A 26,971-nucleotide genomic window follows, 5' to 3' on the forward strand; every position below is an offset into this window, starting at 1 on the left:
AGTAACTGAGAAAAACAAGTAGCTAAAATATGATAAGTTGTATTCTCCAAAGGACACTTGAAGGAAACATTTGATTTATGATGTTTCTTGCCATTTAATACTTACTCTAAAAATATGAGTAACCAAGATTTTTCTATTTCTCTCAACATTCCAAAGTCCCAATTTTAAAGTAAACTTGGGAGTTTTCACAAGCTAGTGAATATAATGAAAAAGAAATGCACTCACATATATAGAGAACAAACTAGTGGTTACCAGTGGGAAGTGGGGAGAGGCAGCATAGGAGGAGGGGATTAAGATATACAAACTACTCTGTATAAAATAAATAAGCTACAAGGATATATTGTACAGCACTGGGAATGTAGCCAATATTTTATAATAACTATAAATTGAATATAACCTTTAACAATTGTGAATGACTATGTTGAAACATATAATAGTGTACATCAACTATGCCTCAATTAAAAAAAACTTGGGGGCTTCCCTGGTGGCGCAGTGGTTGGGAGTCCGCCTGCCGATGCAGGGGACGCGGGTTCGTGCCCCGGTCCGGGAAGATCCCACACACCGCAGAGCGGCTGGGCCCGTGAGCCATGGCCGCTGGGCCTGCGCGTCAGGAGCCTGTGCTCCGCAGCGGGAGAGGCCACAACAGTGAGAGGCCCGCGTACCAAAAAAAAAAAAAAAAAGAAAAAGAAAAAAAAACAACTTGGGAGTTTTCAGAGGGTGTTTCACCTGTGCTCTTGAGCATTCATTCAGTTATCACCCACTGCTCCTGCCAGATACCACTGCCACTTCTAGGTACCACCTTGTCCACTGCACACTGCTGTTTTCCTCCCGACACCACAGATTCCTACTTGATACTGATGCCCAAGCACAGGAACTCTAATGGTACCAAAGCCATGTGAGCATGTGAGGGGAGGGGAGGGGAAATGCCTCATATCCCACCCATGGATGCTCTGCTAAAAGGATGCCAGGGCACTGCTGTTTGCATAGAGTTTGAGTTCAACTCTTTCCGGTTGCTGTTATTCTTCCTGGTTCCTCCCATACCATCTGGTCTCTTCGGATTCAAACATGACTCAGTTGTTATTTTAGCCAAAAGGCAAGGCTGAAGGACAATAATGTACTCAGATAACTAAAGCTTTGTTCCTTGGTCACGTTTGTCTTGACAAACTCCTTTTTACGGGGTTGTGTTGTTTCCCAGATGTTTTCTCAGCCTTCCATGTAAATAGATGTCTGGTGGGTGGGCCCCACCCATTCGACAAAGCGTGCTGGGCACCTCAGAACTTCACGCTGGGTTCAGCTGCAGCCCGGCATGGGCTGGAATTAAATGAGATCACCTCGCCCATATGAGAAGTCTTAGCCCAGAGCTGGTGCTCAGGCCTAGCCTGGTGCAAATACTTTAATCACAAGGAATAACAAGCTCTTCAAAAAGCAATGGCATTAAACGTGGATTGCTTGTATTCCCATGTACGGAATCTTAGGAGGAGTGAAAATACTTGATTTTGGCGTACGTGTGGATAAAGCACATGTGATTAAATAATTCAGTCATTAAGTTTAGGGGGCATTGGGGTACAATTTGTTGAATAAACTCAAAGAGAGTACAAAATTGTACCCTCTGGGCCGGTAGGAGTGTGTCACTGAGCCAGGGGGGCCTGTTTTTATGCTGCGATTCCCTAGGGATATTTTATTTACCCCAGAGCTGCAGCTTTCAAAAAGTTGAGTGCAATTTTTAGTAATAAACAGATTTTTAAAGAATGACCCAGTACACACACACACATTCTTAAACGTGTGTGTGTTGGCATGTATATAGAACTAAAACACATTTCATTAAACGATACCCACCCTCTTTACATGAATGTATTCTGATATTTTTTCTGCACTGTATTTATTTCTTCCTCTTCCTCCCCCCACTCCCCTTACCCCTCCCCCTCTCCTTACCCCTCCCCCCCTCCATCTTCCTCTTTTTCCTTCTCTCTCTGTCTCTGTCTCTCTCTCACTCTCTCTCTTTTTTATTGCTAACCAGGATCCATGGATGGGTTGCCACGGAGGTTTGTTTCAAAAGCACTGCCTGAGAAGAGGTCATGAGATTTCAAAATACCTCAGGGCATATTAAGCCCATTTGGGAATTCTGGGAAACTAGTAGTGACCTCCAAAAGTTTTTCTTCAAGAACCCAGATAGGGTAACTCATAGGAGAGATGCGTTCAGTCTGACTCAGCCCAATTTCAGAAGCTCCAGCATCTGCCAGGTGGTACTGTGGCTTTTGAAGAATCTCCTCCTTTGGCAAAACATTGGTGGAGGAAAGCACAGGGACTGGATGGTGGAAACTGAGATTAGTGATAAATGCAACCTGACCTTTCAACCTTGTTTGACATTTGAGCTAGTCTTCACCTCTGAAAGCATCAGCGGTGTCAACAATGAGGCCTTCTCTCTGCCTGGGAAATGAACAAAGAGGCTTGTTAGTTGAATATTTTTCTCTCTCTAGTGTTGTGGGCTGGTGGGGAAAAGGGATGGGAGAGACGAGAAAGCCAGTAAGGAAGACCTCTAAAGGATTGCTCCGTCCTTGAATTTGGGACCCTAGTGTTCTGTTAGCCCAGATACGAGAAGGGAGGCGGTTCAGGGAGTCTCATCACTTTGAAGCTGGTATCATATAATTCTTCCGTTCCTTTGCCCCTTATCTTCTTCCCACTAAGCTGAAACAAGATTTACACATTCTAAGACCTGAGTGTGTCAGGGGCAGGCTTCTCATCGTCAGCCTACTGACTCTGCTGGGGCGCTTTGGAATGAGTCCCTTTGCTCCCCAGAATCCAGGAGGCAAGGAAGGGAGACGGGGATCTTCTGCCTGGGAGGCCAGCAGCGTCCAGCACCTGCCCTTCCTGGACCACTGGTGGGAGAACTGGGCTCAGTTACCTTACAGTTACCTAATGCCTTTATTTGAAATATTCTCTGCAGCTCTCTACAGATATTTTATTCATTCTTCAATTCTCTCTATCGAGAACTCCTGTAAACTCGCATTTCCCAGAGCTAAAGGTAAAAAAGAGAGACTGTCACTCTGTGTACATGCACTGATAGCAGACCTTCAGGAAAGCTGCTAAAGCAATACGTGCATGTCCATGAAGTGAGACTAAAACTGGTTCCCTGGCTCTACCAAAAATTGAGCTTCGGTCCCATGAAAATTGTTAAAAATGTCATGGTTTTTGGAATAAGGTGGGATGGTGATGTTAAGGAAATGACCTTATAAAACACATTTTAAGATGTATTTCTTTTTCAAAGATAACGGCAAATGCATACGATTGCTTTGCTTTGGCTTCAGTGCTCAGATGAGTCTGTGGCCTCACACCCAACATAGAACAGGACAGAGAGTGTACGTATGCAGCCCCTTCAAAAATAACACCCATGTTTCCTTTTCTTCAAAGTTTCACACGGGCAGTGTGGCACACGGAAAAGTCAAAATTGAGATCTACATTTGGTGGCTGGAGTAGTATTTGGTACACGGACTCTACATCATGAGGTTTCCCTACGTCAGAGAGACCCCAGCTCTGAGCCCTCTGGGTCCCGAGCAACATGTCCCATCCACATGCCCACGCTCTGTTCTGTGAAACACAAAAGGCCACTGGTAAGCACTGCGCTCTATTCAGCATCTCCTGCGTTGTACGTGCTTGACTGTAACTACTGAGGCAGTCCTTTCCATGGGAGTCAAATGGACACCTCACAGAGAACAGGACCCCGTCAGGCCTCCGGGGGACCATTCCATTGCCGCTTCACTGGGCTAAGTGGTAGCCTGGGGCCTGGCAGAGATCTCCCGCTGCTTCCTAAAGTGCCGGGTGAACACCCAGGGAGCAGCTTAGGTGAGAAGCTGCTGCATTAAACAGAGAAGGCTTGGTTTGAAACAATCAGGAAATATCTTTCTTATTTGGAACGGGCTGCCTATTTCTAAGTGCTTTACAGACAGCATTTTCATCACCCTCAAACATCATAGAGGCTGAAGGGAAGTGTTCCCATCTCATCTTAGAAATAGCAGAGAGCTGGCAAATGAACCTTTGTCCCACGGCAATCACAGAAGAAAATTAAGGTCTCTTGAACCCCCGCCCTCCATTCCTGTTTCCCAACCCTCTGCCCAGTCACCTCATAGCTGCACTCCCTGTGCTTTCTCATGGTTGTCATTCAAACCACTGCCCTTTCGCTACCCTGTTTGTGTAGACCTTGCCAATCCTTTAAAGGCTCAAATCGAATCCCACTTCCTTATTCAAGATTTTCATGAGCCTTCAGCTTGGAAATTCACCTTTCCCTCCCTGATGCTGTTGTATTCCATTGAAATTCATAATTTACTTCCTCTTCATATGGTCTTGTTTTACCTTCCCAACTAGAAAGGCAGCTTCTTAAAGGCAAAAACTCTGCAAAGTCTCTTTAAGGGCAGCTTCTTAAAGACAAGTCTGCAATGTGAAACGTCTCCTTCCCTTTAGCATCACCAGGCACCTAAGAGCCTGGCTCATGGCAGCCCCCCAATGGATACACATCCATTCCTCCCAAAGTGACTATTTCAGGGCATTTCAGGTCCAGAGAGCAGCTTAAATTTAGGGGGCTCAGGTATCTTTAACACTCCGATACCGCTAGACAGCTTGCCTTCTTGAATTGTACTTATGGCTCACAAGAAGTGATTCCACTCTGAACATTATTCTCCTGGGGGGGCGGGTGGCAAGCGGGGGGCGGGTGCAGACCAGCCAAAAGGCAGAGGAATGTCTGAAGGAGCAGATTAATGAGCGATCAGAGGGGAGGTTGTGGCTCCCCATTCAAGTTCTTGGAAAGGGTCTGTCTGTGGTGTGATGAAAGGGGCTGGACGTCGGGCCAGAGGGTGAGAGTGGCTCCACATGTCCCGGGCCTCCTGCTGCTGGAGGCCCGAAGAACAATGAGGGGGCAGCCAGGCAGTGGCACATGAGAGGCAGCTGACTCCAGCTGATTGAAAATAGGCCATTTGTTCCGTGCGATGCGAATGTGTACGGGGGCCCGCACGGGGGTGCTGCAAAGCAGGACAGGGCAGAGATGGCACTTACGTTTGCATGTGTGTGTGTGTGAGATGAAGCCCTCTTTCTTTGCTTTTTAATTAGCCCTCTCTCCTCAATAAACTACCAATAAGAACAGCCCATGATCTCACCAGTTTCTGTAGCTGGTAAAGACGTAAGTGCTCTAGGGGAAAAAACTTGGCTTTGAATTCTAGAGATGGGTTAGGCACCACCAGATATTTCTGAACCCAAGGAAAAAGGGTTGATCAGAATGAACAAATGTTGCTAAAGGCGTAGCTGAGTATTCTAATCAACTGGATGCTTGACCTCAAAAAGATTGCTTCTCAGGCTTTCCTAAGGCTTCAAAATCTCTGGGCTATATGGAGATCTCTACTGAGGCGATATTTGCAGCCAGCCCTGATAATCTGATCTGTAGAATCAGCCCTTAAAAGCCACTCACTCAAAGTCAGCTGACCATGCACCTGTGGGGATCCAGTACATAGTTAGAATGTCACCTGGGTAGAGGCAGTATTAGGTCAGACTGCCAGAGGAAGATTCAGTAAACTGGTTTTTTTATTATTTTTTTTTTAATTGAGATTGCTTGAACAATGATGCCAGGGCAAGCGTGTGTATGTGTTTGTGTGCATGTATGCATGTGTGTGCATACTTGCACACACAGATTCGTGCTGATGGTAAAGAGTGAGGGAGTTATAACACCGTTTTGTCTTTTCTCTATGAAGGGACATCAGCTTTCGCTCTGATACCCTCAAAAGTGATCCAGATGAAAAAGAGTGTGGTTCAACCTGCACATTTCTCCTAAAGAGAGAACTGGGCGTCCGGAGAAGTTAAATGCCTTGTCCAGAGCCAGTCAGGGGTCTTTGTCTGTTTCATCTGTGCCAGACCCTCTGCTAGCTCAAAGACAGAGCTCAGACTTCCTGGACTCCGGACCATGCCACTCTCAGTGTTGACATAACTCGCCTGAGCTGGGCAGCTGAGACTCTGCCAAAGAGAAAGGGACTCTCTCTTCACGGGCAGGTGTCTTTACCCTTGAAACAGGCTGGGGATTCTGACCCAAACGGCCAGTTATCAGCTGGATGCATTTATCCGAATCATCGATCCCTGTTATTGGTCTGGAAGCTGGGACCGGGCACCAGAAGCCCCAGCCACTGTGGAAGTGCGTGTCGGAGTCCAAAAAGGATGCCTCTAAATTGCTTCCCAGGGCTTGGAGGCTGTCAGTGCTACTCCCAGAGTCCCTACAGCAATGGCTCTTCAGAGTCTCCTTTTGCTTTGCCTTTAAAAAAAAAAATCATATAGAGGTTATTTTTAAACTATCCCTATGTTCTACTTTAAAAATCACCCTCAGTCTTTTCCTGAAAACAAGGGGAGCAATTTTTCTTACAGAGTTGCCTCTTCCACCAAATTCCATGTGCTACTCTGCTCTGATGTTCATTCGGGAAAGCCTAAAAGTTAGAAGGCATGAGAAATGTCCAGTTTGTTTCATTTTTCATTGTATTTCATGCTTTCATCACAAGGTTGCTATCAGGAGGGGACTTAGGGATGCAAAAATGAGTAAGCCATGGACTCAGGCTTTAAGAACCTTCTATTTCCATATGGGAGATAACAAAAGCACATACACAACTGCAATTCAAAGTAGAAAAAAATTCAAATGAAAGGCACAGAGGAGGAACATACAATTTCCTTATGGAGCCTTCAACAGAGGCTTTGTGAAAGAGGTAACATTTGAGCTGAGCTTTCAAGGATTGATAAGATGAACATCCAGCCAGATCAGAGCAGTCATTTCAGGCAAAGATGTTATTGCAGCTTCTTGGTAACTTTTGCCTTTTTTTTTTTACATCTTTATTGGAGTATAATTGCTTTACAATGGTGTGTTAGTTTCTGCTTTATAACAAAGTGAGTCAGTTATACATATACATATGTTCCCACATCTCTTCCGTCTTCTGTCTCCCTCCCTCCCACCCTCCCTTTCCCACCCCTCTAGGCGGTCACAAAACACGGAGCTGATCTCCCTGTGCTATGCGGCTGCTTCCCACTAGCTATCTATTTTACTTTTGGTAGTGTATATATGTCCATGCCACTCTCTCGCTTTGTCACAGCTTACCCTTCACCCTCCCCATATCCTCAAGTCCATTCTCTAGTAGGTCTGTGTCTTTATTCCTGTCTTACCCCTAGGTTCTTCATGACATTTTTTTTCTTAAATTCCATATATATGTGTTAGCATATGGTATTTGTCTCTCTCTTTCTGACTTACTTCACTCTGTATGACAGACTCTAGGTCCATCCACCTCATTACAAATAGCTCAATTTCGTTTCTTTTTATGGCTGAGTAATATTCCATTGTATACATGTGCCACATCTTTATCCATTCATCTGATGATGGACACTTAGGTTGTTTCCATCTCCGGGCTATTGTAAATAGAGCTGCAATGAACATTTTGGTACATGGCTCTCTGAATTATGGTTTTCTCAGGGTATATGCCCAGTACTGGGATTGCTGGGTCATATGGTAGTTCTATTTGTAGATTTTTAAGGAACCTCCATACTGTTCTCCATAATGGCTGTACCAATTCACATTCCCACCAGTAGTGCAAGAGTGTTCCCTTTTCTCCACACCCTCTCCAGCATTTATTGTTTCTAGATTTTTTGATGATGGCCATTCTGACTGGTGTGAGATGATATCTCATTGTAGTTTTGATTTGCATTTCTCTAATGATTAATGATGTTGAGCATTCTTTCATGTGTTTGTTGGCAGTCTGTATATCTTCTTTGGAGAAATGTCTATTTAGGTCTTCTGCCCATTTTTGGATTGGGTTGTTTGTTTTTTTGTTATTAAGCTGCATGAGCTGCTTATAATTTTGGAGATTAATCCTTAGTCAGTTGCTTCATTTGCCAATATTTTCTCCCATTCTGAGGGTTGTCTTTTGGTCTTGTTTATGGTTTCCTTTGCTGTGCGAAAGCTTTGAAGTTTCATTAGATCCCACTTGTTTATTTTTGTTTTAATTTCCATTTCCCTAGGAGGTGGGTCAAAAAGGATCTTGCTGTGATTTATGTCATAGAGTGTTCTGCCTATGTTTTCCTCTAAGAGTTTGATAGTTTCTGGCCTTACATTTAGGTCTTTAATCCATTTTGAGCTTATTTTTGTGTATGGTGTTAGGGAGTGATCTAACCTCATACTTTTACATGTAGCTGTCCAGTTTTCCCAGCACCACTTATTGAAGGGGCTGTCCTTTCTCCACTGTACATTCCTGCCTCCTTTATCAAAGATAAGGTGACCATATGTGCGTGGGTTTATCTCTGGGCTTTCTATCCTGTTCCATTGATGTATCTTTCTGTTTTTGTGCCAGTACCACAGTGTCTTGATTACTGTAGCTTTGTAGTATAGTCTGAAGTCAGGGAGCCTGATTCCTCCAGGTCCTTTTTTCGTTCTCAAGATTGCTTTGGCTATTCGAGGTCTTTTGTGTTTCCATACAAATTGTGAACTTTTTTGTTCTAGTTCTGTGAAAAATGCCCGTGGTAGTTTGATAGGGATTGCATTGAATCTGTAGATTGCTTTGGGTAGTAGAGTCATTTTCACCATGTTGATTCTTCCAATCCAAGAACATGGTATATCTTTCCATCTATTTGTATCATCTTTAATTTCTTTCATCAGTGTCTTATAATTTTCTGTATACAGGTTTTTTGTCTTCTTATGTAGGTTTATTCCTAGATATTTTATTCTTTTTGTTGCAATGGTAAATGGGAGTGTTTTCTTGATTTCATTTTCAGATTTTTCACCATTAGTGTGTAGGAATGCTAGAGATTTCTGTGCATTAATAGCTGCCTTTATAAAACTCCTTTTCTGAAGACTGAAGCTCCATTTTCATTGTAATTTTTCCAAAAAATATTCCTGCACTTAATCCTTGGTTTCAGATACCCAGCCTAAATGACTATCAATAAAGCACACACTCCAATAGAATTCCAATTTATCACCACAAAATACAGGTGTAGGTTATAAGAAGCACACACTCTTTGTCTTTAGTGAAGTAATGATACCAGAACACTGGCACAAATAATACTCAATATAGGATGATATTTCTGACTTCTTGCTATATCTGAGACCTATTTTAAGAGAGTAACATCTATTAACTCCTTAACTCCCACAACAGTAGAGGATAACTTCAAGGTAGGTTTCTATTTTTATGTTCATTTTACAAATGAGACACAGAGAAGTTAAGTAACTTGGCCCAAGTCAGCCATTAAATATTTGAGCCAAGATTTGAACCCAGGCTGGAGAGTTTATGCACATTAACACTATATCAAAGAGACTCTTCTCAGTATAAAAATTGCTTATTGAATTACTTCATTTATCAAATTTGTATTGAGCGACTACTGTCTTCTAGGTACTATGTTTATGTGCTGAGAATAATAAGAAAACTAAGAAGTGATATCTCCCCTTAAACAGTCTATCTAAAATCTTGAAAATGTAAGCCATTATTTAAAATGAGGCCAATTGCTAATAAAGAGAGGAAAAGAAATTTGAACCCTTATCTTTTAGGTCATGTGTTAAAAAAGGATAATGCTAGGTACTTGAAAAGAGCCACCTTCAAATCTCAGTGGCTTAGCATAATATGTTATTTATCACTCAGTAATCCAATAGGATGCTCCTGTTTGGACAGTCCTCCAAACAGAAATGCAGGGACTTTCCAACCTGTGTTTCTGCCATCTCCACAAGAGCTCAACCAAAGAACTCATTCTTTCCTGTCACCTAGAAGATGTAGAGATATGGAGAATCATGCATGGGAGTATTTCAAGAGCCAGGTTGGGAAGTGGCATACATCACATATAATCACATTCTTTTGATTAGACCTTAGTCACATGGCCAATCCTAGATGCAAGGGAGACTGGAAACTGTAGTCTCACTGTGAGCCCGGGAAGAAGAGAAGATGGGTTTGATGATTAGCCAGAGGTCTCTACGACATATCCCTACACCAACAACTTTCCAATTAATTGAATTTCCAAGTGATACCATTATGCTATTTAAAACTCTATTTACCTTTTAAAATCCAGGAACATTATATAGATAGTCCATTATATATGGAGATAGAATAAGATAAGTGGAGGGAGGATCCTGCTTCTGCCTGCCTTTCTTTCCTATTGTTTGTTTGAGAGCTGCAGCATTTAAAGGACAGGAAGGGCATGTACTTAACCAAGCTCCAATTCTTGATTTTTTTCATTCTAGTATTAGATACTGACTGTGCCAAATGCTGAGTAGAAATTCAATTATTTGTGCATAATTCCATCTACTTTCAGCTATTCTAAAACTCTGTGCTAAATATATATCATCAAAGATATGAGATGCAAAGAGGACTAACATTTACTGAGTATTCACTATGTAGCAGTCGTGGTTTCAGATCCTTTGCATGTTACTACTTTGAGTTCTTGTAAGATATCATCATTAAACCCGTTTAATGGAGGTTATAGAGTTTAAGTAACCTGCCAAACGTCACATGTGCGTAAATAGCAAAGTCAGGATTCAATGCCTGTTATGTCTAACCCCAAAATTTTTATTCACCCTTGGAGTGATTACATTTACTCAGTTGAACAGGCAGTTTAGATAATTCAGTGGGGGAAATAACTCAAAAGCTTTTAAATTTACAAACTGGAGGTATCCAAGTAATTTCTACCACTCTCTGATTAACCCTATCTAGACAGACAACAAATGTTTATGATACAAAGTCATTTGCAAATAAAAGAATCATAGTAACTCTGTGTCTCAGGAGGCATTTCATCACAGATTGTTCTCATTAATTCTATCAACATATACTGTGTGTATGTATTATATGCTGGTCACTCCCAGGCTATACAGGGATGATGATAGCCATGGTTTCACCCTCAAACAGACCCCCTCCACAAAGGCAAGCTTAGGTGTTTCCCCCAAACAGATCTATACTTACCCTATTGTTATACCTACTTTATGTGCTTTTGAAACTGCCATTTCATTTGACTGTATCCTACATTCTATGAATTCATGGATTTTGTGCTTTGCTCATGACCACTCCAGCACATTGCCTCATTTCTGACATGTGGTCTTCAGAAAATGCACTCTGCAATAAATGAATAGTAGATGGATATATTTCAGGAGAAAATAATCAGTAAGAGCAAATAAATTACGCCCTGAATTACTGCAGTGAAGTCAAAGAACTAGAAGAAATTCAGTAAGTGAGGTGTCAGGTTATGAGTAGGGGAAATGAGGTAAGATAAGATAGCAGCCAGTTCAGGGTTTAGAGTTATAGGCTTAATTCAAATAAATATGCAACAGGAAGAAGGAGTTTTTATGTGCTTGATTGCTTGAAGGTAAAGGTTGAAGTGTCAACTTGGTTCAAGATAATGATCACTTAAAAAGAGAAAATGTTTAAAAATTATTTAAGCGTGGACCACTCTAGTTAAAGACCAGGGGCAGACTTTATTTTGTGGGCCTGGGATGAAGGTGAATTATTTAAAGACTTAAAATTCTTCCAGTAAAGAGTTCTAGTGAATTGGGTAACTATTTGAGAGTGGATTAGGATTCTGTCACAAAGTAAACATTCATGACCAATAACAAATATATGAGTTTTTGCTCTTCATTGTTGGTATTGCCTGGGGGACTGTTGGGTAAACACTTGAGTATATTTTGAGTATGTTTCCTGTCCAGATGTAAATCAGAGTTTACAAATGTTGGGGAGTGAGGGAGGAAGCAGGGGAAAATCAAGTTAATTATGCTAAGTTAGGAGAATAAATACTGGACTGGAATTTCAGGATTAAGGAAACTGTATCTTCAGAATTCTGGGGAGAAAAACACTTCATTCCACCAGGTTTTCTAAGACTTCACTTATAAGATCAAACTCAGGTTGAGTGAAGGCCAGGAAAGTGCCTTGCACTCAGAATCTGGAGAGTTTGTTCTAGATCTGGCTCTGCTATTAACTGGATGTGAGATCTTTGTGAAGTAACCTCTCTGAGCCCAGTTCCTCACCTTAAAGCTGAGTATTTGAAATGAGACTATTAGACCAAATAACCAAAGAAATCCTTTCCAGGAGGATGGTTCAAGATGGCGGCATAGGGAGACACTGAACTTACCTCCTCTCATGGAACCAACAAATATGCAGCTATACGTGGGTCAATTCCCTTTGAAAAGAACCTGAGAATTAGCTGAACACCTGCTCCACAAGAAAGGATAAAAAGGACCACATTGAAATAAGTAGGAAAGGCAGAAAAATGTTCTTGCCAAAACACCCACTCCCCATGTGGTAGCACACAATAGAGATGGATCTCACCAGATGGGTTCTTCTCCAGGAGGAGTGAAGGGTTGTCACCCCACACCAGGCACCCCAGTCCCTGGGCTCTACACCAGAGAGATGAGCCCCCAAAACATCTGGCTTAGAAAACCAACAAGGCTGATGACACACTCCAGCTGCCTACATAAAGCCAGTGGGTGCAGGCAATCCACACAAGGACACCACTTGATCTCCTGGCCCTGGTGACCAAGGGGGCTGGCATTCCTGAGCTCCATGGGACTCATGAACGACAAAATCCTTGCACGGCCCCTTGGCCTTACTACAGCTTGATGAGATTCCCCAGAAAGGAGCTTATACACTTGTAAGGAGCCCCAGTTTTTTTGCAACTGTCACCGAGGAGACACCTCCAGATCTCCTGGTCTGAATGCCAGAAGGGGTTATTCTTGTAGTCCCAAAGCACAGTATATATCTGCATATTTTAAAAGCTGCTGCCTGAGAGTCTGGCACTCAATCAGCCCGAAGCTAGGTGCTAAATGAGATTTCTCCCATTGGAACACTGATAGAGTACACCATCAACAACAGTGGTGAATCAAGAATAAATCAGACGGTATAGATATGGACAGCTCAAATTCAAGAGACAACAAAAAGCAAGAGCAGGATTGGACAAGAAGGACCATCACGTACACAAGTCCATTCCTTCAAGACTGAGAGAGGTAGGCATTTGCTTAACACATAGAAACAAACCCAGTGAGCCAAGCAAAATGAATAGAGAACTATGTTCCAAATGAAAAACCAAGACAAAACTTCAGAGAAAAGATAAGTACACAGAAATAAGTAATACACCTGATAAAGAATTAAAAGCAATGGTCACAAAAATGCTCACCAAATTCGGGAGAAGAACGAATGAACACAGTGAGAATTTAAAAAGTTTTTAAAATATAAGTAAGAACAATCAGAGCTGAAAAATAAAATATCTTACATGAAAAATGCACTAGAGGGAGTCAATAGCAGATTAGATGATACAGAAGAACAAATCAGCTCTCTGGAAGACAGAGTAGAGGGAATGACAAAATCAGAACAGCAAAAAGAAAAAAGAATTTTTTTTAAATGACAATAGTTTAAAGGACCTCAGGGGACAACATCAAACACACTAACATTCACATTATATGGATCCCAGAGGACAAGAAAGAAAAGGGCAGAAAACTTTTTTGAAGAAATAATGGCTGAAAACTTTCCTAACCTGGGGAAGGAAACAGACATCCTGTTCCAGGAAGCACAGAGAATCTCAGACATGATAAAACCAAAGAAATCCACACCAAGACATATTATAATTAAAATATCAAAAAGTTAAAGAGAGAATTTTAAAAGCAGCAAGAGAAACACAACTGATTACATATATGGGAACTTTCACAAAAGACTATCAGTGGCTTTTTCAGCAGAAATTTTGCAGACCAGAAGGAAGTGGTATGATATAATGAAAGCACTAAAAAGGAAAAAAAAAATCTTTCAACCAAGAATACTCTATCCAACAATGTTATCATTCAGGATTGAAGGAGAGACCAAGAGTTTCACAGAGAAGCAAAAAGTAAAGGAGCTCAGCACCCCTAAACCGACCTTACAAGAATGTTAAAGAGACTTCTTTAAGAGGAACAGAAAAGGTCATAACTTTGTTATAAGAAAACATATAAAAGAAAAAAACTCACCAGTAAAAGCAAATATATAGTAAAGGTAGTGTGTCAACTACTTATAAAGCTAGTATGAAGGTTAAAAGAGAAAAGTAGTAAAATCAACTGTATCTACAATTAGTAGTTAAGGGATACACAAAGTAAAAATTTATAAAATATGGTATAAAAAGCATAAAACATGGGGGGTGGATAAAAACATAGTGCTTTTAGAGTCTTCACACTTAAGTGATTATCAAGTTAAAATAGTCAGTTTTATATATAGATTGTTATATATGAGTCTCATGGTAACCAAAAACCAAAAACTTTATAATAGATACACAAAAAATGAAGAGAAAGAAATCCAAACGCTACACTAAAGAAAATCATCAAACCACAAGGGAAGAGAACAAGAGAAGAAAGGGACAGAGAAGAACTACAAAAACAACCATAAAACAATTAACAAAATGGAAATGATGACATACCTATGAATAATTACTTTAAATGTAAATGGGCTAAATTATCCAATCCAAAAACATAAGGTGGCAGAATAGATAAAAATCAAGACCCATCCATATTCTGCTTACAAGAAAATCACTTCAGGTCTAAAGAGACACACGGGCTAAAAGTGAAAGGATGAAAAAAGTTATCCCATACAAATGGAAAATAAAACAGGGGTAGCATTACTCAGACAAAATAGACTTTAAAACAAAGACTGTCACAAAAGACATAATGATAAAAGGGTCAATACAAGGATACATCATTCATAAACATTTATGAACTCACACAGGAGCACCTAAGTATATAAAGCTAATATTAACAAACATAAAGGGAGAAATTGATGGTAACACAATAACAGTAGGGGACTTTAATACTCCACTTACATCAATGAATAGATCATCCAGACAGAAAATCAATAAGGGAACATCAGCCTTAAAGATGAACTTAATAGATATATACATTCCATTCAAAAACTGCATACACATTCTTTTCAAGTGAGCGTGAAACATTCTCCAGGATAGATCACATGTTATGCCAAAAATCAAGTCTCAATAAATTTAAGAATATTGAAATCATATCAAGCATCTTTTCCAACCACAATGGTATGAAACTAGAAATCAATTACAGGGAGAAAACTGGGAAAAACACATACACATGAAGACCAAAAACATGCTACTAAACAACCAATGGGTCAATGAAAAAAACAAAGAGGAAATAAAAAAAAAATCTGAAGACAAATGAAAATGGAAACACAACACTCCAAAATCTATGGGATGCAGCAAAAGCAGTTGTAAGAGGGAAGTTTACAGTGATTCAGGCCTATCTCAATAAACAAGAAAAATTTCAAATAAACAATCTAGCTTTACCTAAAGGAACTAGAAAAAGAAGAACAAACAAATGCAAAATTAGTAGAAGGAAGAAAATAATAAAGATCAGAGATAAAACAAATAAAAAAGAGACTAAAAACCAATGAAAAGATCAATGAAACTAAGAGCTGGTTCTTTGAAAGGATAAACAAAATTGATAAACCTTTAACCAGACTCATCAAGAAAAAGAGAGGGCCCAAATAAATAAAATCAGAAGTGAAAAAGAAGTTGCAACTGCTACCACAGAAATATAAAGGATCATAAGAGACTACTACAAACAATTTATGGTAACAAATTGGACAACCTAGAAGAAATAGATAAATTCCTAGAAACACAATCTTCCAAGAATGAATCATGAAGTAGAAAATTTGAATATACCAATACTAGTAATGAAACTGAATCAGTAATTTCAAAATTTCCAACAAACAAGTCTAGGACTAGATGGCTTATAGGTGAATTCTACCAAACATTTAAAAAAGAATTAATACCTATCCTTCTCGAATTTTTCCAAAAAATTGAAGATGAGGGAACACTTCCTAAGTCATCTTATGAGGCCCATATTCTACCTTGATACCAAAATCAGATAAAAACACCATAACAAAAGAAAATTACAGATCAATATATCTGATGAACATAGATACAAATATCCACAACAAAATGTAAGCAAACTGAATTCAAGAATGTGATAAAAAGATCATACACTATAATCAAGTAGGATTTATTCCAGGGGTGCAAGCATGGTTCAACATCCATAAATCAATCAGCTTGATACACCACATCAACAAAGCGAAGGATAAAAAATCATATTATCATCTCAGTAGATGCAGGAAAAGCATGTGACAAAATTCAACATTCATTTATTATAAAAACTCTCAACAAACTGGGTATAGAGATACTGTACCTGAAAATAACAAAAGCCATATATGGCAAACCCACAGCTAAAATAATAATCAAAATGAAAATCTGAAAGTTTTCCTCTAAGATCAGAAATAAGACAAGGATGTCCACTATTGCCACTTTCATTCAACATAGTATTGGAAGTTCTAGCCACAACTGTTAGGCAAGAAAAAGAAATGAAAGGCATCCAAATTGGAAAAGAAGAAGTAAAACTGTCACTATTTGCAGATGACACGATACTATATACAGAAAATCCTAAAGACCCCACCAAATAAACTCTATTTGAATTAATAAATTCAGTAAAGTTGTAGGATATAAAATTAATATACATAAATTGGTTGCGTCTCTATACAGTAATAATAAGCTATCAGGGAGAGAAATTAAGAAAAAAATCCCATATAGAATTGTATCAAATGAATAAAATACTCAGAAATAAATATAACCAAGAAGGGGAAAGACCTATACTCTGAAAACTATAAGACTTGATGAAAGAAATTGAAGATGACACAAATAAATGGAAAGATATACTGTGCTCATGAATTGGAAGAATTAATATTGTTAAGATGTCCATGCTACCCAAAGCAATCTGCAGATTCAGGGCAGTCCCTATCAAAATACCAATGGCATTTTCACATAACTAGAACAAATAATCCTAAAATTTGCGTGGAACCACAAAAGACACCAAATCCCAAAGTAATTTGAGAAAGAACAAAGCTGGAGGTTTCATACTCCCTGATTTCAAACTATACTACAAAGCTACAGTAGCCAAACACTATGGTACTGGCACAAAAACAGACACACAGATCAATGGAACAAATCAGAGAGCTCAGAAATAAATGCATGCAATTACAGTTAATTAATCTATGACAAAGGAGGAAAGAATATCCAGTCTTTTCAATAAATGATGTTGGGAAAACTGACAGATATATGCAAAAGAATTAAAATAGACCACTATTGTACACCATATACAAAAATAAATTCAAAATTGATTAGAGACTTAAATTCAAGACTGGAAACCATAAAACTCCTAGAAGAAAACATAGGTAGCAAGTTCTTTGACACTGGTCTTAGCAATATTTTTTGGACATATCTCCTTGGGCAAGGTCAATAAAAGCAAAAATTTTTAAATGGACTACATCAAACTAAAAACGTTTGCATAGCAGAGGAAACCATCATAAAAAAGGAAAAGGCAACCTACTGAATGGGAGAAGATATTTGCAAACTGTATATCCAACAAGAGATTAATATCCAAAAAATATAAAAAATCTGTACAACTTAATATCATAAAAAACAACATTATCAAAAATGGGCAGAGGACCTGTGTAGACATTTTTCCAAAGAAGACATATGGATGACCGACAGGCACAGGAAAAGATGCCCAACATCACTAGTCATCAGGGAAATGTAAATCAAAACCACCATGAGATAACACCTCACATCTGTCAGAATGACAGTTATCAAGAAGACAACAAATAATTTTTGGCCAGGATGTGTAGTAGAGGGAACTCTTGTTCACTGTTGGTGGGAATGTAAATTAGCACACCACTATGAAAAACAGTATGGAGTGTCCTCAAAAAGTTAAAAATAGAACTACCATACAATCCAGCAATTCCACTTCTGGTTATTTAACTGGAGGAAACAAAAACACTAACTAGGAAAAATATATGCATCCCTTTGTTCCTTGCAGCATTATTTACAATATCTAAGGTATGGAAACAACCTAAGTGTCCATAAATAGATGAATGGATAAAAAAAATGTTTTACATATATATATATGTAAAACATATATTTTTTTACATATATCTATTTCTTTATATATATACATATATATATGTGTATATATAGATATAATGAAATACTACTCAGCCATAAAAAGAACGAAATCTTGCCATTTGGACAACATGGATAGACCTAGAGGGTATTATGCTAAGTAAAATAAGTCAGGCAGACAAAGACAAATGCCATGCGATTTCACTTATATGTGAAATCTTAAAAACAAAACAAATGAACAAACAAAAGAGAAAGACTCATAGATACAGAAAACAATATAGTGATTGTCAGAGGGGAAGGGGATTGATGGGTGGATGAAGTAGGGGAAAGGGATTAAGAGGTACAAACTTCCAATTATAAAATAAGTAAGTTATGAGAATGTAATATACAACATAGGGAATACAATCAGTAATATTGTGATAACTTTGCATGGTGACAGATGGTAGTTAGACTTAACCATGGTGACCATTTCTTAATATATAAAAATGTCTCATCACTATGATGTATACCTGAAACTAATATGACATTGTATATCAATTATACTTCAATTTAAAAAAAATAAGAAGTCCTTTCCAGCCTTAAATAAGCTATGAACATTTCAAAGCATGAAATTTTTCTTTCACCTTGACTCACAATACATTCTTTAGTTGATGTAGCATTATATGCTTATGAGTTCTGCTATTAGTGTCCAATTATCCAACTTAGACCCCTGGAACTTCACCTAAAAGAATAAATAGGTCCTAGGATTGTCACAAGGTTCTCATTGTTGCTCACTGGGGCAATTCAAGAGAGGTGGCCTTCAGTGTTTAACAAATTTCAGGGTCTGAGGTCAGGAGCTGATAGGAGACCAGACTGGAAAGTGAAGCTGTGGGTTGGGTACAAAGCCAATGGAAATGGATGAAGGAGGAGGTGTTGTATATACCAGCTATATCAGTTTTGTAGGGCTGCCACGAACTTAGTGGCTGAATACGAGTTCATTATGTTATAGCTCTGGAGGGCAGAAGTCCAAAACAGAACTCACTGGACTGAAAGCAAGATTTGTCAGGGTGTATTCCTCTTCTGGAGTCTCTAGGGGAGAATCCATTTCCCTACCTTTTCCAGCTTGACTCATAGACCTTTATGTTCACTGTCAGCCACATTGCATCTCTCTGACCCTTCTTCTGTAGTACATCTTCCTCTTCCACTTTTAAGGACCCTTGTGATTTCATTGAGCCCAATCAGGTAATTCAGAAAAATCTCTATTTTAAGGTCAGCTGATTAACAACATTATTTCCTTCCTTATTTCCAACCTTTATTTTCCTTCCTTATTTCCAGCCACCAAGAACAGAGATCACAGACTCCTCATGGTCTTTAGTGAACGACTAAATGGCCACTTGGTTCTTCCCTTCAGGAAGATTTTATTATCTGATTTTATTATCAGATCAACAAAGTGTCTTTTACGAGTCTTCGCAGAATATTATAATTCAGGTTTGGCATCTCATCCCATGAATCACCTAAGTTGGAGTTCCAGGGTCCATGGCGGGCCAGAGGAGTAGGTAGTAAGCAGATGGCCTTCATGGTGGGGCATCTAAAGGAATCTCTAGGCACTGAAATATCTTCTTCAAGAGTGTTGGGTAGCCCATGCTCATGGTCTCTCTCTGGGATAATTCTTTAGGATGAAAATATTCTTGAAGATGATGGCTCTCCTTTCCCTAGGGCCATATCAAAGAGCTGTTCTTTTTGTTCCCCCCTTCCTTTATAGACAATAAGAGGGAGATCTCATTGATTTTGTAGGGATCCTTTCTAAAGTCGCTAGAGGTCAATAGATGTAGGAGAGGTGTGAGGTGAACAAGTCTCATGATGGAGACTGCAAAATTTTCTCTACTGTACTATTTGTGCCTTAGGGGTTTCTGCCAGGTCCTTCGGTTGTCAGTGAGGATTTGGGCAGCCTCCCCCAAAGGTCTGTTCTAATACTTGCTGTACTTAAAATACTTTCATATGTGTAACCCATTTCCTTTGAGAAGCGAATAAAAGATTTCCTTTATGACAACTCCCCAACTGTACAGATCACTTTGGCAAACAGACAAAAGTCACCCTTATCTTTCCTTTAAGAGAAACCATAAACAAATCCTTAAAAATCAGTTCAGATGAGTTCTCTAAAGCAATATCCTTTAGGTTTCAATTCTCTGTACATGCATGTCGATAGTGTTCTACCCAAATCTGCTCTAGACATATCAAGTATGTAATAAGATTTCCATCAATCCTAAGCATCGTAGACATTTAGGAGAAAAATTTTAAAAATAAAACATTTATTTTTTCTTTAAAATAGAGTAATAGTGACTTTGGATCAGTTTGATCTTACGCTGAAATCTGAAGTCCCTAATTGTCTACCTCTCCAAAGTCCATCTTCAGTTTCTAAAAAGTGTCTTTCATATTAATAGAATGATAGAAGGGTTTTGTAATTTCCCTAAAAGCAGAGCCATGTCTTAGCTTTCTTTATAATCGTACATGGCCCCTTTTATCATGCTTTGTACATAGCAGACTTCTAATATATTTATTGATTTGAGGATTTAATATCTATAGGTAGCATAATAATAACAACAACAACAACACAGTATTGAGGTAGAAAATATTAGTCATGATTTCTGAGTAAAGCAATCTCATTTTTCATGGAGTAAGTTAATGTTATTCAGTGAAACAGATGAAGGAAGCTAGGTCAAGTGTTAGCAGGAGAATGATTAGTTTTCATTACTTTTTCAAGGTGCAAAAAGATGTGTCAACCAGCATGATACCTGCTCTAGACCTTGACCCAACACACCCAGTTTTTTGTTTGTTTGTTTGTTTGTTTGATTTAATGGTTGTGAACTGACAATTAAAACAGAATATTATACCACTGCCAAGTTAAGATAGCTATACTGGTCGATGCAGAAATAAATACCAGTGTGGTCATTTAAGGAAAGGCATCAGGAAAGTTGCCTGCTTTTTAATTTTTTCTAATTACCGAGACAAAACTAATTGGCTGACTGACCAAGTAAGAGTAGTTCCTACTTCAGTAATGCCAACAAGGCTCGGAGTGAGAGCTGGAAACGTTCTTGAGGCTTGCTCCTTGTGTTAAATTCTGTACATAATGATCACAAGACAGATGAAGAGTATAGCAGAAGTCCTTGGATCTCCTGGATAGGAACGCTACATGGTTGAAAGCTGCTGAGATATTCACTGTCCCTCTCCCTGGTCTAGAATTAGTGCCAGTCATGGAAGTTAGCTCAGATCTCAGGTTGAAAGTTTTATTTTTAGTGAAAACCCAATTGTCTCTTGCCAAGAGCGTATTTATTTCTAGTTATGCAGCCAAGCTCTGGATCTCCAAGGTGGGTTATAGCACTGACTCCTTTCAAAACTGCCTTTCCAGAACTTTCTTCAATAATAACTTAGAATTTCTTCAATTGAGAATTTATTTTAGCTCATTTGATTTTAAGGGCTACATTTATATGTAAATTTTTTTTCTTAGATGTCCAATTTCCTTTGAAATTTGATCTCGATATACTGAATCCCAAATTCTTTGATTCTCTCAAAAATTTAAAAAAAGGAAAGATAGGAAAAAAGTAAAGAAGGAATCAGATCAAGATTTTAGTAGATATTAGACACTATTTCTTGCTCTTTTAGTAATTTGGGGGTTGTTCATATGTGTGCCTTGGACATGGCCCTTGTCTCATTGGACTTTATGCTACTTTAATTAAATATGCTTCTGTTTGTTTTGATTTGATTCATTTATTTATCTTCCAGAACTACTCTGTATCAGGATGAATCCTTATGCACATATCTAAAATCACGATCCAATACAGTAAGAAAAAGCCATATCCCAGCCAAACTGAGTTTTTCAACCTGTGTCCCACATACACTAAACTTCGGGGTCACATTGATATGAGTGGGTGAGCCACTCACCACTCCAGGGAAAATTAGGAAATATTATCTCTATTAACATTCTTTCATTAAGCCTCTACTTTCCCCCATCCTAGGAAACCTGGCGAACTTTTGTTTAGATTGTTCTCTGATAGTTTCTCAGGTGACATAAACAGTACAACCTGGTAAGAACAGATGGAGACACGCAAACACTGTTTGTTAAGAATAAAGGAAAACACTAATCATTTTGCTTACCAGTAACTGGCCTGCATAATCTTACCCTTTTGTAATTTTGTAATAAATATTCTTAGTTTGACTTACTATTGGGCATGTGGTGGAAATTAAAAGGAAACCTTTACCTGTGTATACCCCAAAACATTTCATGATGGAAATTCCAAACTGCCCAGTATTTCTGCTATGAATACTAGACCAATGCATCCCATACCTGTTTCAACTCATTTGTGCCCAAGTAAGGGCAGACCCAGCTGGGGTAAAGCCAAGTTCACTTTATTTGCATCAGTTTGCTCAAAGCTGATGTTTTCCTTCGCCCTTTTTAAATTTTTTCATATTTCTCCACAAGAAACCGGTTGTCAGGCAGGAGGCTCTGTTCTCTAATGACACAAAATCTGCCAAACCAAACCTTTTCCTCCTGCAAGACTTTAGTAGATTTCATTTTTAAGTGTGGAGTCACTGCTTTGTGAATTGCTAATACCAATTTGTCTTTCTTTTTTTTCTCTCCACTGAACAATAAAGGGAATGGTTAGAGCTTTAACAACCAAGACATAAATAAGGAAAACAGCTCGAAAGCAGAACACCGCGTAGCTGTTAAACGATCAGCTCTTTTCAGATCCTCCATAAGGATTAAGGACTAAATGAACCTTTTCACATATTGTTACTCAGACACAAGGCACAGAATCAACTTCATTCTTCTCCTTTGAACCAAAACGACAATCATACTGGGAAGCCCCCCACCATCCCCTGAGTCAATTAAAGATTCTGTTACTGGAGTTATTTTAAATGGGTGTGTTTAAAGCGCTAGGGGACAGATTGTAGGATATAATCCTCAACTGACAGGGGGGAATGTACTAAAAGTCCCCCAGGAGATCACCCATCTTCATGTTTGTGAGACACATGGTCACAGAGATGGACAAACCAATTTGAATGAGATAAGAAAAGCCAAGCTTTTTCTACCCTTCCCCCAAATCCTCAGCCACCTCACAAGCTGAACCTTTCAAATACACTTAGTGCTGAGGCAATTTGACATGGGTGGTAGATTAACACACACACACAATACAAACAGGGAGGGCACCTCCCTTATTGATGCCAAGTTCACAGAATCAGCTGCTACACTAGTCTAGAAGCCAGCTTGGGAAGACCAGAATTGTATCTTCGACTGTCTGTCTTTATTTTAGGGCTCAACTGGGACTCCAGGAGAAGAAAGTTCCATAGGTTCTTGAAAAGTCCTGAGATTGATGAATTTGGTTTTCGGGTTTTTGTTTTTGTTTTTTTGGGAGGTTGTTGTTCTTAAGTAAGGGGAAAAAAACATCTTCAAAGTATGTCTGTTGTTTTTGTTTTTGTTTCTAAATTGTGGTGGTATTCAGAGGACATTGGTAGGGAGGAATCCAATGAGGGTTTGTAGGAGAACAGGATTCACCCAGATCCACATATAAAAGCAGAAACCTTGGCTACCCTTCTAATTTCTACATTTCCTCTTGATGTTATTATTTACAACCCTCCTCATTCTTGTACCTTCACTCGCTGGTTATATGGTAAAACTTACAGGAAGAAACAGAGAGAAACTGATCTCTACAGGCACACAGTCATGGGTTTTAGTGTCTATTTGTGTAGCCCATCCTTATGCAGCACGAAGGGAAGATATCTCCTACTTTCTGCTGAAAAGGAGACCACCAGGCTAAGAACAGAGGAGTCTGGTGCATCCGCATGATCTAACAAGACTTTCTTGTTCTTCTTTTTAGCCCCCCATAAAAAACAATGGAGTTAGAAAATGATTTGAAAATAAGTTGCTTAGAGATAGTTTCTCTTGGGCTAGGAAGTGAATATGTGCATTTGTTTCCAAAGTTTTCATGTACTCTAAGCCCAAATACACACTAAAGCCCAAGTGTCCATTCTGAAACCCAGCCATCCCACAAGGCTTTATGTTCTTTATCCAATATCTCTTATTTTTTGCATGTTCCCACCCCAGTTTCACACCAAAATGAATCAGTGCGCAGATTTCAATAGCATCCATTTGAATCATTACTGTAGGATGTGGAAAATAAGAAGTAAGAATTTTTTTCCCTTAGATTTTATTATTTACTTTGATTAGTTTTAGCCCTACACAGTTTTGGAAATCTTGGTGTTATACTTTGTGTTGACGTACATTTAATTTACTCAGATTTGCCACAGAATATGTTGGTTTTCTTCTTGACATTATCAAGCTTTTTATTAAAATAAAGAATACTTGTGCCCCTTTGGTTGAGACAAAAGACATGACATCATTGAGAGAAGTAAAAGCATAGGAAGTTGTCAAAATAGTAAATATTGATTATGAATATTCATAGTGTCTCATACTTGGTCGTTTCAAGTGCAGTTAGAAAAGGAAAGTAAAAAATAGCCTCTCTCCAGGAAGTATTCTGTGAAGAAATAGAAATTAAATTTTGGTCGGGATATAGGTATATCTACTTTATGGAAAACCTACGTTTCGTGAGAACAGGCATTGTCCCAGGAATTCATGAACAGTTTTTAAGAGATGAGAAAACTCAAATCCAGAAACAGAGCTGATAATCTGGAACCAGTATATATTCTAAAGTCACATAAGTCCTTTCAAAACCTAGTGCGAAGTACCGTAAAAAAAATTTTCAGCTTTTGGTTCCGGGGGGATGGGTGGCTTATACAATTTCCTTATGGAACTATTTTGTTCTGCCTGTCTGCATTAATGCAGGCTATTGGAGCATACATCTCAAAGTTCCCAAGGATATCTCCTCCTGCCATTTATTGGTTTCTTGGAAGAACTTTTAATTTTCCAGAATAATTTTTCAGCACATTCATTACCTTTTTTGTTTTTTTTTCACATAACGCACATACACAAGAACATTTTGTGGAAATAGCCATGTACTTTCCCATGGTTTCTAGCCAATTATAAATAACTTTTGAAGTGCAGAAAAGAAGGACAAGGAGGTTATTAATTTGGAACCTACTCATAAACTATGAGTAGCTTATAAATCGCTTAATAGCAATATCATTAAAATTATCAGTGTAACATACTGGGTAAAATATGTTCAGAGATGCTTTCGACCATCTATGTGTCTCTTTGAATAAATGAGCACTCGCTAAGGAACTTATAAATCACACGTGCCCATGCACTCATTTGCCAAATTGATAGCTCCAAATATGTATATCAGCTCTTTATGCATCCACTTATATGGCTCTGTAGAAGTATATTCTTGTGTCTTTAATTATTCTGATGGTCTTGTATGTTGAATATATATGTGGCTCAAAGAAAAGGTAAAATTTTTTGTAAAACTTACGATTCCTTTCTTGTCCTCTGCGTGTTAGTTAATTAATGACTGTTATCCCCTTTTGGAGATTGATGAGATATTGACCTTTTTTCCACCCTATGCCAGTATATTACCATGTACACACAGTTTGCCAATGTGCCTACCACTGTGCCTTGAGCAGAACTGATGCTAAATCAAGTTTGTTTAACTATGTCTCATTTCTTCCTCTAATTTGTTTACCCTTAAGATCTGGTGGAGTGTTGAGTGATCTGAAAGATCTAGCCTCATCTTTACTCAAGGCCTCTCTTTTCCATGTTTGAAAACTCTGGGTAAATGAATCTCTGATGTCCACAGTAAAAAGTAGGACAACACACCTTCCCGATCATGGCCTGCATCTTGTGCCTAATATCAAAAGAGAGAGTAGGGTCGCCTTTTCTAAAATAGCAGTCAGGTTTTTGAAATGGTTTCCTGCTGGGGGAGTGGAGTAGTAGATAAAGTTTCTTTTCTTTCTTTCTTCTTTCTTTTTTTTTTTTTTTTGTAGCTACTAAAAATACAAACCAAGAAAAAAAAAATCTAAAGTTCTACTTGTTTTGTGCTTTCCTGAATTTCTAATCTCATTGACTTCACTTCGATGGATAGAACTACCCTCCCACCTTGGGCAGTCAATCATGCCACATGGGGCAGGAGCCCTCAAGCTGGGGCTATTGGATCCAGTGAAGAAAATACTATGAACTGTAAATCAAAGATGATGTCTAGTTTATGAGAATTTTGCCTGAAGACACAATTTTAGTCCCCAAAGCCTCTTTGCTAAAGCATTTATTACGGATTCCTAATTCCTCTTGCAAACTTAGTTAATACTCATGGATATCTTTTGCATACAGAGCAGGGCACATGCTATCAGAACTGATGTGTCTGCCTGACAAGTACAGAGCGGAGCGGAGTCAATTACAGAGAGGAAAGCGGGCAGCTAAATGGTATGCTGCCTAAACAGAGCCTAGCAGATCTATTCACTCTGGGAGCCAGTCTTGACATTCTGTGCCGTATGACCATCTTCCTAGGACCACCAGCTGGAGAGTTCACACTTTGAGAAGTAGTAGTCCTCTGTATTCTCCAAAAGCAACTTCATGACCGCTTCTGAAATAATTAGAAAACATATGCTCCCTTCAGATCAGCTTCCTTCAAGCAAGTGTTTATTTAATTCATATTTCTGAAGTTCTGTGGCTTGATTTCACTTGAAAGTCAACATTCTTGGTCTCCTCCCCTTTCCGAGCATGTTTAAGTTGAGATGGTGCTCTTTCTTGTTTCCTTAAGAGCTCTTGCCAAGTCATTGGGCATGTGTCTTTTGTTCATTTTCTGGGAGTCCTCAATGAATATGTGCCTTGATTCTCCCAATTTGTGAAAAAAAAGAAAGCTCACTTTTGTTTCACGTGTACTGAGTTATTTTCATTCACAAAGGTGTCTAATATTGGTGCCTTATGAATGATTGGAAAGATCAGGCTCCACAGACTTTTAAAAACGTCTTCCATCCTTCCTCATCCCCAGCTCCACATGAAGACATGGTTGACTAAGGGGAAGGAGGGGGGTGAGGGATAAATTAGGAGCATGGGATTAACAGACACACGCCACTACATATAAAATAGATA

The sequence above is a fragment of the Delphinapterus leucas genome, chromosome 10 (assembly GCF_059928025.1).
Source record: "Delphinapterus leucas isolate spDelLeu-1000000601 "Yukka" chromosome 10, BTC_Dleu_Yukka2, whole genome shotgun sequence".
NCBI lineage: Eukaryota > Metazoa > Chordata > Mammalia > Artiodactyla > Monodontidae > Delphinapterus > Delphinapterus leucas.